This window comes from Dasypus novemcinctus, chromosome 10, assembly GCF_030445035.2.
Source record: "Dasypus novemcinctus isolate mDasNov1 chromosome 10, mDasNov1.1.hap2, whole genome shotgun sequence".
Taxonomy (NCBI): Eukaryota; Metazoa; Chordata; class Mammalia; order Cingulata; family Dasypodidae; genus Dasypus; species Dasypus novemcinctus.
The window spans coordinates 98,683,694-98,700,646 of NC_080682.1; the positions used below are offsets into that span (position 1 = coordinate 98,683,694).

Sequence of the window (16,953 nt, forward strand, 5' to 3'; positions counted from 1 at the left end):
ATCGCACGAGTCTGCGTGCCCTGGCTCTCCTGCCTCTGTCAATAAAGTCTCCTGCTTCTTCTGGCCAGTGTTCACGTAAGTTCATAGAGCTGTCCTCTTCACCGCAGCTGGTTTGCGGCCCCTGCGGCGGTTCCCGGAGCGAGGCAGAGAGTCACCCCAACAACCGGTATCCACGCCGGCACGTGAGGAAGGCCCTCTTCCCCGGCGGAACCGGTCCACGAGCCGCCTCACCGCGCGGCTCCCCCGTGGTGCAGCCGACTGGCCTGGCCGCCCTCAGACAGGAGCCCTTATCTTTTAATAAATACACAGAACACTCGATATCGTATTTATTTGGTTCTGACACCATAAATGATGTGGTTGAATGAGGGTGGAATTACCAAATAGAGGCTGGCAACAAGAAAGTGAATGTAGCGCAGTATATTGTGTCCAAATTGGTGAGTAAGGAAAGATCGAAGGGATGTAGAAAATGCAGATAACCCCTGCAAGTCCTGACATGGGACCCGCAAGTGTTTAAGGCTTTTAACGGTACTTCCTGATGTGGGATGTGGAAGATGGCACAGAGAATGTAAAAATAGGAAATACCATTAAAGACCAGGTTCAGGAGAAAGAGGGAAACAACAAAGAGCCCATAGATAGCATTGATACGGATGTTTCCACAGGACAATTTTGCAATGCCCGTGTGCTCACAGTAGGTATGGGCTATTATATGAGATTGACAAAAGGGCAGGTGGTAGATGAGATAGATCATGGGAAGGGTAAGCAACACAGGGCAAATTACAATGTATAAACCAGTATCCACAAGTACCCTAGCAGTCAAGATGGTCATGGAGTGGAGTGGAGAACAGATGGCCATGTAGTGGTCAAGGCCATGGCTAACAGGACCTCAGCCTCCATGCCAGTGGGGGCATGAATTAAAAACATCTGGGCAATACATGACCCAAAGGTAATCTAATGGACATCAAACCAGAAGATGCCCAGCAGGCAGGGTACAGAGGTCACAGAAAGTGCCAAATCAGTTGTTGAAAGGAGGCCAAAAGTAGAACATGGGATCCCCGAGGTCTGCTCTGCCTTGATGACCAGTAGAATTGTGGCATTGCCAAACAAAGTCAAAAGGTACACAGAGCAGAAAGGCAGTGAAATCCAGGCATGGAACTTTTCCAGTCCTGGAATTCCAATAAGGAAAAATGTGGCTGGATGAAAAGTGCGGCTATTGTGTTATACCATCCTGTCACATCCAAAGAGAAGCTGTCTCTCCTGTAAGAAGAAAAAAAAGTTTTCTCTCCTAAAAGGAAAAGGGAAACTTGAATTAGAGTTTGTTATGAAAATGATTAGCATAGTGCTTAAGTTTTAGAATGAAAGTTAAGTGGTTTACTATCTGGAAAGACATGCTAAATTAGTTCTTATGTTAAATATGAGCCATAGTCATTTGAATAGGCCATATTTTTCTAAAAAACACCTCAGTCCTTATACTGATTTAATTCTCATTTTTAACATGTAAGGCTGTTCAGCAAGCCCACTGCAGAATTCTAAGAGATAAAACTTTATATTAACTCTGGAACTTTATAATAACTGTCTACCTTCAAAGTTATATACAAAGACAGGCAGACATAATACAAAAGGAAACAGGTAGACAAAAATGTTAAGACATAGACACAGATGTAATAGACTCTCCCACATTTAGAAATAACAAAATTTCTTCTAATGATTCATTGATCATTTATTGCAATAGAGACACTTATGGAAATACCAAGATCAAGCCTAATATTCTGTCAAAAGTCTGCAACCGAATATCAGAGACACAGATTGTCACAAACAAAAGCACAGGCTCTTGGGGATGCCTACTCAGAGCAGCTACAGCCATTAGGGCCTAAGCCATATGCCTCTATACTCCTTGAAGCCCTTCAGGAATGATAATATAAACCCTTTTGTAGATTTTCATGTGACTCTATTTTTCCAAGACCATCCCACTTCATGGGGTCTCATTTAGGAGGGGCCGGGGGGTGGTGATTTCTAACAGTGTTTATTAACATTATTGAGTCTGTTTTCCACATAAGTTCTAATGAGAGTATCTGCCAATTTTACAACTGCTTCAAAGCTACATCTTACTGAATTCCCTCCCACTGCCCAATTAGGTGACTAGAAATGAGGGTAGAGGACAAGTTAGAAGCCTTCACATAGTTATAAACCTACAGTGGACATTTTGAATGTCACAAAGATGTCTGGAATGGCAGAGTCTAATCGGAACAAATCTTATCTTACCTAATTGTCTAAATGAAATACAAATGGAACTTTTGCAACACCATTAAAATGATGGAGAAGCAATTAAAACACTTAAATAATCAAACAATGAAATAAAGAGACTTTCTCTGGGTCACTAACTTTAGGAAGAATGGTTCAAGATCAAGGTGAAGTAGCTCAGACTCTTGTTTTTATTCTTAACATCACCTTTCTGACAATTTATCAAGGTGGGAAACATAACAAGAAGAAATAACAAATACATATATTCTATCCTTTTTGAGCTGACAAGAGATAGGTATATCTGTATTGCTCAATGTCTCCCTAGTTTATGAATTTTTAAGACCTGAGGCATCCATATCAGGATCTTTTGCCCAGTGGCAAGATATTGGTCGAAATCAAGGACTCTAAATACCCTGACACTCACCTTGGGGTCACCTCTAGATGTGCACTCTCAACACTTTATCACTGCCAATTCATTGTGCTTAAGAAATCCATTGCATTCACTAAAATCCATACCAGAAGCAGAGATTACACTTTATCAAACAACCATTTAATCAGTTTTAGGATCAAATTTAAATACCATATATGTTCCAGATGTTTTTAAGAATACCCCATTTCCATTTAAAAGTTAGTGAGTTTTACAGTGTAAGACTTAGAACTACATGATGCATATCAACCCAAGAAGTTCTCAGCCACTTCCGTTCATCTCTCTGTAATACATACCTAAATGAAACAAAATTCATGAATGATGTTGCATTCTTCCACAGCCTTAGAGACACAAGGAAAACAAAAAGCAGCACAACTCTGTTCTTTTCCTATACTGTCTAAGAAAGGTGATTTTATGTTAAGGCTTTAGCTGCTTAGAACCAGTTAGAATCAATTTTCTCCTCTAAATGATGCTCCGGGATCAAATCCTTTGAGAATGTTAACAAAACTCTTAGACTTTTAGAGGGAAACAGAAGCAAAACAAAACGAACAAACAAAAACAACTGACATAGATGGATATTATACAGAAAAGTGCAAATATGGGGACTTAAACAAAAACAGTATTTGTAATTTACATATGGCATATATAAAAATAGACACATTTCATCTCAAAGACAGTGAAATAGTGCAGCAAAGTTATATGGGTTATTATTTTCTAGATAAAATGGTACCTGACCCATATGAAATAAAAAAGTTCAGACATATCAACTTGGCATTGGAGACTACATTTTCAGCCTTAGTCCTCACTAGTCTTCTTCACTAACCAGAAGTTATAAAATCATTGAATGCTGAATTCTATGGATCCAGATCCATAAGTCTTCAGGTAAATGACACCCTGTCCATGATTTCCTCCCTCATTCCCATCCCCAACCAGGTTTTCATATCTATCACACAGAGCCCATATAGAGAAGTGCTAAAAATCTCCCATCCCAGAATCAGTCTTCCTCAGTTTGTACACTAGCTATGTCTCCTGGAGTAATTTTAATAATGATCTATATGCCTCAGTTTCCTCAACTGAAAAATTATTGATGATACTAATGCCAACACACAGAGTTTTACTCAGGCATAAATTAAGTAGTGCCTATAAGGCACTCGTTTTAAGTAATATTTGTACATATATCTGATTATCACTAGAATAAAATCATTTCAAGAAGAAAAATTAGATCTCTTTATCATACACTTGAGCAGACATCTAAGACCATACCTAAGTAAAGCTACCATCAGTCTTAAGATAAAAAACACAGAATACAATCCATGAATTTAAATTCTTCATCTGACTCTGTCTTTCCCGTTACAGCAAAGAAACCTTGAATTTTACTCACTGAAAATTCAAAATATCATAAACTCATTTTTATGCCATTCTCTTGGAAATCTTGATCATGAAACCGATAAGTTCAGTCAGAGGCAATTTTAGAACTTGGACTGAGAAATGTGAGGCCAAAGTTATATACCCTTTTTTCTCCTGGTTGTGAATGAGAAAAGCATCTATATCTGACAACTGCTGCGGCAAGTCTTGGACCACACCTGGGAATAAATGTGAGTTTCAAATATCAGCTCTGAAATACTGTGAAAGAAATTTATTCCTTTTTGACAAAGAATCAGGTCAACTTCTTGGTGACAAGGAATGCAGAGCAACATCTTTACTTTTTTAAGTTAGAAAGTACTTCATTTTTTAAATTTTATTTTCTTTTTTCTCATATAATTTTTAAGATACATAGATAACACAAAATGTTACATTAAAAAATATGAGGTTCCCATATACCCTAAAGTTCATTCGAGCAGGGTTTCCTTACTTATAATCAAATGTCCTAAAGATACATATTTAACTATTTTTCCCATGAGATCTTCCTACCAGAGGCCTTTATACTATTTTTCTAGTATATACTGCTTTTTACCTACTGCGTCATTAGGTATAAGGTACATGCAAGGTGTGTTCAAAATGATTTTTACATGTTAAACTATTTAATCTCAAAATAACCATATCATATAGGTGCTATATTTGTTTTTTATATTATGCAAATGAAAAGTGTGGGCAAAAGAAATATTAAGTAACTTTCTCAAAGCCATACATCAAGTAACAGAGCTTGGATTTGAACCCAAATGTTGATACCAAAATTTCTGCTCATCATTATTATATTATACTATCTTCTCATTCTGTTCTGGTCCCCGAGCCTGTTTTATATTGCAGCAAGTCTAATGGGTGATCAAAGAGGGATTGTAAAGTCTTACTTACCGTATTTGCACAGCAACTGTATGTGTACTCAAAAATTCACATACATGAAGTTGGCATTGTTTCTTTTGAATGCCAACTAAGGCATTTCAAACCTGCCCTTTGCTTCAATGTACGTATTTCTCTAGTAGTATAACAATTGTTTCTGCTTCCATCCTTCAAGACAGAATGCTGAGGAGTTGACATCAGCAGTGTCTAACATCAGTATATATGGTTCTGCATGAATCTATAATTCCAGTCACTATGTTTCATAGTGTCTCTTTTCCATTTTCCCATTCATGGATAGCAGGGTACAGTCCCAGAATTAGCCTGATAATAACTGAATTCCAGAAAAATTTTATTTGTCCTATCACTATTACTTCCATTTAGAAGAAGAGCCCATGATTTGTAGCATATGGATAGAAATTACCATAAACCAGGAGTTCTTAACCAGGGGCCATTGGACCTCAAGAGGTCCTTGGAAAGATTTCAAAGGGACTGTAAGTTTGAACTGAAAACACATCAGATTATTATCTCTATTTTCTCTGACCTCTAACTGAAATCTAGCATTTCTTTCACTTATGAATATATGCAATAAATAAATTACAGTAGTATTCATTTCACCTGACTGGCAATGGGGTGTGTGGAACAAAAAAAGGCTAAGAACCCCTGTCATAAATGGAAAGAGTTTATTTCTGCAGAAAGGATAAACTTTGAGTTACTTACAGAAACCAATGAATGTCCTGGTCTAGTGGGTATGAGCATATCTCTTCAACGAGCCAGCAGTGTCTTCTTATTTCTGCCTCTAACTTTACTCTTGCGGTGAAAGAATGGACCTCAGACAAATATATCCCAGTGTCAGAAAAGGAATTTCTGAGGCCTATATAATGTGAAAAACAGCTGAAATGACAATTCCAAAACATCACACAACACTGTTTCTCTCACTTACTTTCTGTTGCCTAAGTGGCTAGGAATTTCCTTTTTAACAAACTTAAATAAAAAGAGTCAAAAACAAACAAACAAACAAATAAATAAGAATAGTCAAACTATTTGGTAGAGGGAAAAAAATGATAACTTTAAGTAAAGCTTCTTAAATGGCTATGGGGCAATTGACTGGGTATCTTAGACACAAAGTAGTTCTCTTATTTGATGATCCAATATAGGAGAAACAAATAATCAGTGAAGGTTAAATTGCTTCTGGTGGCATCATCAACATGGTGATGTATGACATCATCTGAAAGTGCCCCCACAGAGAATCAGAAAATAAAGCGACACACCCCACTTGCTTAGAAATCCAGTGGATGGGAGAGAGAGGAGAAAGACTTCACAGATGTGAAAGAGAAAGAAGAAAAATATCAAGTAGGAAATTTCCATCCCAGACCTGCCTGCTTGTCCCTTTACCCTCACTCAATGAAGCCTTGCTTGGGAGTCATTCAGAGGCAGCAGACAAGGTTGCTCATGCCATGGAAATAGACTATAGAGCCACTCACAGAAGTAAATGAGAACCAAATACATATCCAGGTACTGAGACCGAAGTCTGCAGAGCTCCACATCTTGATATCAAACTCTAAGCCATGCTGCATACAAAGGGGCCCATAAGGGGGGAAAAAGAGGGAAAAGTACCACATCAGAAATGTTAGTCAGAGATGTCCTCACTCAATCCAAAACAAACTTTTCTGGCATGACCCACCTTTCTGAATTGATGCCATATAACTTCCTAGTGTGTGATACCAAAATGGGGATTTAACTGGAAGCAGAAAAACCTCACAGAGGAGAAAAAAAAAAAAAAAAAGTGGAGTTGAACTAAACTACTGTTAAGACAGGATGGGTCCCAGAAATGAAAAGTGTAAAGAAAGAGAGCATTGAATGAAGGAGAAAATTTAAAATAATCATTGGAGCTGGGAGAAAATTAGGCACAAAAACAAAAAGAGAACAGATCAAGAGTCCAGGAGAAGGAATAAAGTAAAGGAAGCTTTCTCTTGTTGGCAATTAGTCACACAAAATGTGCACGCTTAAGTTACCGGACATTGTATGTCCTTCCATGGCCCACTGGGTGGAACGTGGGAGAGTGTGGGCTATGATGTGGACCATTGACCATGAAGTGCTGCGGTGCTCAGAGATATATTCACCAAATGCAATGAATGTCTCATGATGATGGAGGAGAATGTTGTTATGGGCGGAGGAGCGGGGTGAGGGTGGTGGGGGATATATGGGGACCTCATATTTTTTAAATGTAACATTAAAAATCAAATAAAGACAAAAAATTTATTTTAAAAAACAAATAATAAAAGAAAGTGCAAAGTTGGAAAAAAAATCGTGCTGCATATCAAAGGTAAGAACCAGACAAGGAAGAGTTGAGAAAATCTGAACAGTTAATTATAGGTTATTCTAAGGGTCTAGAAAAAGTTGAAACAAGTTCAAAGAAGAGCTTTACAACAAAGTGAATCAAGAATAAAATCGTGGACAAGAGAAATAAACTGACATTTAGAATTTACTCATCCTGTAACCAGGTGCCTAGACATCAACAAAAAAATTACAAATTATTTAGAAATTGGAAGATATGGCTAAAACAAGGGAACAAATTAAAACTTCAGGGGAATCACAGCATTTGGGACAATTAAACAAAGAAGTTCAAACAAATCTTCCAAAACAACTCAAGAAGATGAAGCAATATATGGGTAAAAATCTAAAGCATATGAAGAAAGCAATGCATGAACATAAAGAAGATTTTATAGTATAAAAAGAAACAAAGAAGGAAAGCTAAAACTATAACATGAGATTCTAAAATAGTAAATCCTCATATAAAACACAAATATGTGTGATATTGCCTATATAAAACTGTTTTTACAAAATATAAATGCAAATATACTAGAGAGAAGGAAAAAGAATAGCAGTTATATATGACAGGGGAAGCATAGAGAGAATGAGAGGTGATGAGTTTTGTTTTTTGTTTCTTATCACTATTATTATTATTATTGGAATAATGAAAGAGCTCTAAGAATGATTGAATTAATGAATATACAAATATGTGATTACACTGAATACTATTGACTGCACACTTTGGATGTTTTTATGCTTTATTAACATGTATCAATCCAACTGATTTGTTAAAAACAAATAAATTTTTAAAACTTCACAACAAAGGAGAAATTATGAGGATAAAAGGCACAAAAATGGAGGTGAAAATACACTTGAGAGATACAACAGCATATTTGAACAGACAGAATACCAATATGTGAACTAGAAGACAACAGGAGAATGGAAATCATACAGTTAGAAGAACAAATATAGAAAAGAATAGAAAAAAATTAGGAGTGTCTCAGATTTGCGTGACAGAACAGAGCACAGATATATGCATCATCAATGTCACAGAAGGAGAAGAGAAGGGAAAAGAGACAGAATATTTGAAGAAATACTGGCTCAAATTTTCCAAATCTTATCAAAGGTATAAATATAGAAATCCAGAAAGAGCAAATTATTACACACAAGATAAATCTAAAACACTTACTATGAGACACTTACTAAGAATGTCAAATGCCAAAGATAAAGAGATAATTCTGAAAGCAACAAGATAAAACTGATTTGGCACATACAAGGAATCTTCAGTAAATCTAACTGTCAATTTCTCATCAAACCTTGGAAGTGAGAATGCAGTGTTTATGAAAAAACTGAAAGTTAAAAATTGTCAGCCTTCAATTTTTTAAACAGCAAAATGGTCCTTCAAAAATAAGAGAGAGTGTAAATTTTCAGAGTCTGCAACTGCAAGCAAGATAGTTCTATCTATCTATCTATCCCATGAAATCTAAGACCCCTCTCAATTAGAAACAAAGTGGGCATCACCATCACAAAATCCTCAAGGTTTAGGTATGAAAAATGGACTAAAGTAGATTTATTATTATTCTAGTAATGGAAGAACTTTTATAATTTATATAAAGGCAGTGATAACCAGAGGTTCTGGGGTGGGGGAAGGGAAGAATAGGTGTAACATGGAGGTATTTTGGGGCACTGAAATTGTCCTGCATGAAACTGCAATGATGGATACAAAATATTATACATTTTGTCATACCCTATAAAACTGTGGAGCAGAGTGCAAACTATAATGTAAACTACAGTCCACAGTTAGTAGCAAAGCTTCAATATGTGTTCATCAATTTTAACAAATGAACCACACTAAAGAAAGATGCTGTTAATGTGGGAAAGTGTGGGAGAGAGAGGAGATGGGGCTTATGGGAACCCCTATATATTTTAAAACCTTCCTTAAAAATAAAAATACTAAAAATATATGTATATGCACAGATAAACAGCATTGGAGGAAGTCAGTCAACAAAAACCTGCCCTAATAGATTTACCAAAGGGAGTTCTGCAGTTTGAAAGGAAAAATCAGGAGAAAGTGGCTTGGAGTAGAAAGACGAATTGAAAATCATTAGTGTGGGTAAGTAAAAGAATAAATGTAAACTCAATAGTATTGTATCCTCACTATACAAGACTACTCTTTAATTCATTTTAGACTCAGAATACAATTGAAAAAGAAAAAAAAGGCATATTTCATTATAATGGACAAGCAAAATATAAGCAATAAAGTGGGACAAATCACCATAAAGAAGGAGACACAGAGGGAAATGGCAGCAGAGAACATGTTTAATATTGAAGCTGTCAGTGGTAGCTTTTCAAATTAATAGATTATAGATGTAGTTTGTGTAATAAAAACTCTATGATAACCACAAAGAAAGTATTTTCAAAATTTGCAGAACAGAAATGAGAAAGAAATAAATCAGATACATCAGAAAAGTTTAAATATATGGAAGAGGAGGATGCAATAAAGAAAAAGAGAGACAAAGCAATGATATGACATATAGCAACCAAAGGACAAAATGGCTGAAGTAGGTACTGTCTTTGCAACAATAACACAGAATATTAATGGATTAGATCTTCAATCAAAAGACACATATTGACAGAATGCACAAAAAGAACGATCCTACTAAATATTACTTACAAGACACGCACTTTAGACCCCAATCACAAAAAGGTTGCAAGTTAAAGGAAGGGAAATGTTATTCCATGCCAATAGTAACAAAACAGCAAAAAAGGAGTTGGGGAGCTATATTGATATTGGACAATATACATTTAAGTCAAAAGCTTTTATAACAAAGAAGAATGCTATATATTAATAAAGAGGCCATCCACTGAAAAGAAATAAAATCATAAATTCATATGTACATAACCGTTGTGCCCAGAAATACATGAGATAAATACTGTCCACACTAAAAGGAGAAATATGCAAATAAAAATTATCATTGGCAACCTCAAAATTCCATTATCATGAAAAGATAAATTATCTAGACAGAAGGTCAATAAGGAAACAGAGAATATGAATAATATGATAAATGAACTATACCTAACTGACGTAAACACAACATTGCAAGCCAAAATAGGAGAATATGCAGTCTTATTAAATGTATATGGATCATCTCCATGGTAGACCGCATGTTGGGGCAGAAAACAAATCTTCATAAACTTAAAAAGATTGAAATTATAAAAACCACTATATCTGAACATAATGGAATGAAGTTGGAGCTCTGGAAAATTCATAAATACATGCAGGTTAAGTGCACACTTTTAAATAATCAGGGAGTCAAAGAAGAAATTGCTACAGAAATATGTAAACATCTTGAGATGAATGAAAATGAGAAAACAATATATCAAACCTATGTGAAACCAATATATTGAATCCATGGCAAAATTATAGCTCTAAAAACATTGAAATGGAAGACAGATACCATTGATTGTACACTTTAGATGAATTGTATGCTTTATTAATATGTATCAATAAAATTGATTTTTTAAAAGGGAGACAGAGTTAAAATAAAAGGCCTAGATGCATACCTTGAGGAACTAGAAAATATGGAAGTAAATAAAACCAGAAATGAGAGAGGGGATATCATCACTGACCCCACAGGGGCCAACATAAGAAAATCAATCAGTGTAATACACTGTATTAGCAGATAGAAGGGCAAAAAATCACATGGTAATCTCTACTGATGCAGAAAAAGCATTCAACACAATACAGCATTCTTTCTTGATAAAAACACTTCAAAAGTTAGGAATAAAAGGACAATTCCTCAATATGATAATGGGTTTATATGAAAAAATACACAGCTAACATCATACTAAACAGTATAAGGTTAAAAGCTTTCCCTTTAAGATCTTTAATAATACAAGGATGCCCACTGTCACCACTCTTATTTAACACTGTATTAGAAGTACCTGCCCAAGTACTTAGGAAAGAAAAAGAAATTAAAAGAATTCAAATTGATAGGAAGAAGTAAAACTCTCACTATTTGCAGATGGCATGAATCTATATATAGAATGTACCAAAAATCTACAGATATCTTCTCAAGCTGATAAAAAGTTCAGTAAAGTGGCAGGATATAAGATCCACATGCAAAAATCCATAGCATTTCCGTATATTAATAATGAGCAATCTGAGGAGGAAATCAAGAAAAAAAAGTCATTTGCAATAGAAACTAAAAGAATCAAGTATCAAGGAGTAAACTTAATTAGGAAAGTAAAGGACTTGCACATGGACAACTAAAATAATAAACAACATAAATAAATGGAAGAATATTCCATGTTCGAGTAGTGGAGAATAAATATCACTAAGATGTCAGTTCTACCAAAATTGATTTACAGATTGAATACAATCACAATTAAAGTTCTAACAGCATTTTTTACAGAAATTGAAAAGCCAATTATCAAATTATTTTGGAAGATAAAAGGGACCCGAATAGACAAATATATTTTTAAAAAGAAAAACATAATTGGGGGAATCATGCTACCAGACCTTAATGTGTCCTACAATGCTACAGTGATCAAAATTGCATGGCATTGGCACAATAGTAGAACTACTGACCAAGAGAACTGAATTGAGAGTTTAGGTATTGTCCCATGCATATATGGCCAGCTGATATTCGACCAGGCCACCAAGTCCACTCAACTGGGACAGAATAATTCCCTCAACCAATGGTGCTGGGAGAACTGGATATTGATATCCAAAAGAATGAAAAAAGATTACCATCTCATGCCCTAAACATAAATTAACTCTATATGGATCAAAGACCTAAATATACAAGCCAAGACCATAAAACTCCTAGAAAATAATGGAGGGAAGCATCTATGAAATCACCTAGTAGGAAATGGTTTCATCAACTTTTATACCCAAAGCATGAGCAATGTAAGAAAAAAATAAACAGGACTCCTCAAAATTAAAAAGTTCTGTGCTTAAAGGAGCTTGTCAAAAAAGTAAAAAGGGTGCTACTCAATGGTAGAAAATATTTAGGAACCACTTATCTAATAAAGGTGTAATATTCAGCATATATAAAGATATCCCACATGTTGAAAATAAAAGGAAATACAGCACATTAAAAATCGGAAAGAGATTTGAATAGACAGTTTTCCAAAGAGGAAATCCAAATGGAAAAACACACTTGAAAAGATGCACAACATCACAAGTTATTTAGGAAATGCAAATCAAAACTACAAAAGTTTTCCTCTTACACCTATTAGACTGCTTTCTATTAAAATTACAGAAAACTGCCAGTGTTAGGATACGGAGGACTAGTAACACTCATCAACTGCTGGTGGGAATATAGAATAGTGCAGCCATTGTTGGGGACATTTTGTCAGCTCCTCTGGAAACTAAATATAGAAGCATCATATGATCTGGCTCTCCCACTATTAGGAATATATACAGAAGAATTGAAAGCAGGGGTGAGAACAGATACATGCACACCGATGTTAATTGCAGCATTATTCACAATTGCCAAAAGTTGGAAGAAACCCAAATGTCCATCAACAAAGGAATGTATAAACAAAATGTGGTATATACATAAGTTGGAATATTACTCAGCTATAAGAAGGAATGAAGTTGGGACACATACAAAAGCACGGATGAATCTCAAAGGCTTTATGTTGAGTAAAGTAAGCCAGGCACTAGAGGGCAAATATTGCATCATCTCACTGATATGAATTAAAAATATTGGGCAGATTCACAGAGGTAGAGTCTGGAATAGGCTACCAGGTAAAAGTTGAATATGATATGCCTAAGTGTAGATATTTTGGGATTTACTCTTTTTGTTGATGTCTGAGCTTCCATGATCTACTGTTTGGTGGCTGGCATTAATTTGGAAAATTTTCAGCCATTATTCCTTCAAAAATTTCTTCTCTTCCATTCCTTTTTTCATCTACCTCCAGTACATGAAATTGTCCAAAAAAAATTGAATGTTTCCTTCCTCTTTTTTCACTCTTTTTTCTCTTTGTGTTTGAGTTTAGGAAGATTCTATTGACATATTTTCAAACTCATGGCTTCTTTCCTTTGATGTATCCAGTATATTTATGAAACCATCAACAGCATTCTTCATTTGTGGTACAGTGTTTTTTAATCTCTCCTCTTTCTTTTGGATTCTTAGCACTTTCATATCTCTTTAAAAATTACCCACCTGGATGTGCATAATGTCTTCCATTTCCACAATCATATTGATTAACATTCCAGGTCCAAAAAATTAAAAATCTCTTCATATATATGCATCTATTTCTGATGCTTAATTGTTGATTTGGCCACTCCGGTATGCTTGGACCTTAACCCATACATAATGTGTTTGAGCTTAGGTGGGAAGATTACACAGGTATTGACAACAAGGATATGGGCAAATGGAAATATTTTTTAACAATCAATTATTGAGGAAGTATAAGATAGGAGGGTGTATAGAAAACAAGCATTACTCTAGCATGGGAGACACAAGCGCTCAGTGCTTTGTTATGGACATCATGGGAATTAAGGTGGAAAAGAGCAAGGATGAAATAGCCATAGGAGAATCGAACCAGTACCAAAAAAGTACAAGTAGGAAGCAACCAAGAGCCTGTATATGACTCAGCTTGAATCTTGTTATAGGCAATTTAACGATGTTTGCATGCTCACAGTAGGTGTGTAAAATCATGTAAGACTCACAAAATGGCAGTACTCATTTACATGATTAAATACTGGGCTCTGCATTAAAATAAAATGTAAAAACCATCCAAAACTAATGATGGAGAGGACATACATAACAAATCACTAAAGCAGAGACCAGCATATTTAAAAACTTTCACATAGCCACACTATCATTGAAAATCAATCTGATAAAATATCCATATCCATGTAATGATAGTGTTTCAATTGCCTTAAGTATTTTTCATTTGGTACTGATTTTCACATCAATTCAAATTCAAAAAAGCCATCCTCAAATCTTCTTTATATTTTCACTAAACCATTCAGGAAATATATATAAATTAAACACCTTCAAGCGAACTCAAAGCCGAGAATGGAAAAGAGAGATTGAACAAGCAGAGAAGAATTGCAGTGCGAAAACTTTTATTGTCAAAGCAATATGTATTCCTTTGTCACTTTGAATCATGGTAATATAGCACAACAGTTACCTGCAAATTTGTCTTCATATATGTGATTGATTATAAAATCTTACCTAAGACGGTTTTACTTACCAAAAACAATTTTAATTTAGTTTTATGTTACTTCCACATGAACGTATAACTTGCTAATGAAAACTTTTAGAGATTCAGAGTTGAGTGTTACTAAAAGGTATCAGTGCTTATCATAAATATTTTTAAAAATTTAGTTAAGGAATCTTCAAGAGGGACTGATGAGATTCTATATCGACATCATATTACCCATTTTATTTTATTTTAAATTTCTGAATCCTATACTTACTTGCTTTTGTTTTATTTTCTTTCCCAATTATGGAATATGTAGAACAAATGAGCTCAACATGAATGAGGTTTTAAGATAAAATCTCATTCATTCTTTACATAAATTGTCATTATGATTTATTCATATCTTCAAAACTGTCTAAGTTCACTCTGCTTTTAACAAAAGCAGTGAGGAATTATTAATTTTTAGGAATTTTGGTGGACATCGAAAAAGATAGAAATGAAAACCTACGTCTTAAATAACTTACATATTAGTGTAGGAGATAGACAATAAAGAAAGAATACTGTGTTTTAAATCTATAACAGTGGCAATAAGAAGGTGTTATACAAATTTGAATGAGGAAAGCTGAAGCAATATGGATAGTAAACAAAGGAATTTCTCAATATATTGAAAACAATTAAAAATAAAATTAGCAAAATATTTGCTTCTCTATATTATTGGCTTTTTAATAGTTTTATACATGGGAATCTCATATTTCTAAAGGTATTTCAGAAGACTTGAGAAAAGAGGAATTTTGAAAAATTTATTTTAATTGCTTATCACACACACAGATATAGGAATGAACATACACACACAACACTTGTTTAAGAGAGAATGAATGTGTGTGTGTATGTCTTTGAATGTGTGTTCATCTCTTTTAACACGTCACTGATAAACATGCCAGAGTTAATTATACTTTTGAATTTTCTCCTAACTGAACAACTTCATTTTCCTATAATGTAATATATTACAAATTACTCTAAGAATTTGAACTATGCTGTTATGGATGTTCTTGAGTGACAGAGTTGGTTGTGTTGATAAGTAAAAATAAGCAAAATTTACAAAAATAGTTATGATCATATTATAAGTTATGCCTACTGACAAGGCATCTCATATAGAATGTTGTTTCTGGTTAATTTTGTCAGTATCTTGAAAATGTTTTCTTCTACCTGTGATAAGCAGTGTTTCATTGTGTTCTTTCTGTATTCTCCCATTCTCTTTCTTGGTTGAGAATTTGCCAGCCCACTTGGTCTTTCATTGCAGCTGAAATTTCCCACCAAACTGTTTCGCACATAATTTCCCCAGGATGAGAATTCTAATCTGCTGACTCTTCACAGAGTACACAATGGGATTCATTAGAGGGAGGACCAGAAGGAAGATATCAGCAATGATGATTCTAATAACTATAGATGCATTTTTGGCATATCGATGGAGAGCAGCCAAGGTGATAATAGGTATAAAGAAGATGAGGACAGCACAGATGTGGGATGTGCAAGTGTTGAGGACCTTTAGGCGACACTTGTGTGAGATAATGCCCAGAACAATTTTCAGAATCAGCATGTAGGACACAGAAATGCACATGAAGACTAACATACCTGTAAGAGCCACAAAAATTCCGTAGATTATATTGACCCTGTTGTCAGAACAGGCCAGTTTCATAACATCCTGGTGGAGGCAGTAAGAGTGAGACAAAAGGCTTTTCTTGCAAAATTTCAACCTCTTTAGAATAAAAGGGAAAGTGAAGACAAATAACACACTTATTCCAGTCACTGAGAGACCAATCTTAATGACTCTGGCACCAGTAAGGATTGAGGTGTACCACAAAGGGTTATAGATGGCTATAAAGTGATCAACTGACATGATGATTAGTACTGATGACTTGATAGATGAGAATCCATGAATGAAAAACTCTTGAGCAAAGCAGGCATTGGAGGAAATCCCTGTGACATTGAATAAGAAGATTCTCAGCATGGTTGGAAGGGAGGAGATTGAGAGTCCCAGGTCAGAAAATGCCAGCATGAATAGGAAATAATACATAGGCTCATAAAGCATGCTTTCTGTTTTGATGAGAAAAAGGATGGTGCAGTTCCCCAAGCTGGCAAGGAGGTACATGAGGCAAATGGGGATGGAGAGTCAAATGTGAGCTTGCTCCATCCCTGGAGTCCCAGTCAGGAAGAAGGTAGAGATTTCTGCTTCAGAGTTGTTGAAACCTGACATAGCAAGCTTGTGAGGGAATCAAGAAGTCCGAATCAACATAGGCTTCCTGCAGTGGCATAAATAAGTTGACTCAAATGAGTTAGATTTTTTTAAGTCACTCTTTAGATTTCTTGTCATTTCAATTCATTCATATCTTCAAATCTTACCTATCACTAAGCTTTTAACAAAAACAGCAATTATTATGTTCTAGAAATTGTGCTTGATGTTGAAAAGGAGAGAAGCGAAACCTAATTTTTTACATAAATTTTACATTGGTGCAGAAGATAAACAATAAAGAAATATA

At 35.1% G+C, this 16,953-nt stretch overlaps 2 pseudogenes; both read right to left on the reverse strand.

Moving 5' to 3' along the window:
* Positions 1-326: 326 nt before the first annotated feature.
* LOC105744347 (olfactory receptor 52J3-like) lies at positions 327-4,631 on the reverse strand (annotated as a pseudogene).
* An 11,008-nt stretch (positions 4,632-15,639) lies between these two features.
* On the reverse strand, positions 15,640-16,670 carry LOC101441998 (olfactory receptor 51A7-like; annotated as a pseudogene).
* Positions 16,671-16,953: the final 283 nt, after the last annotated feature.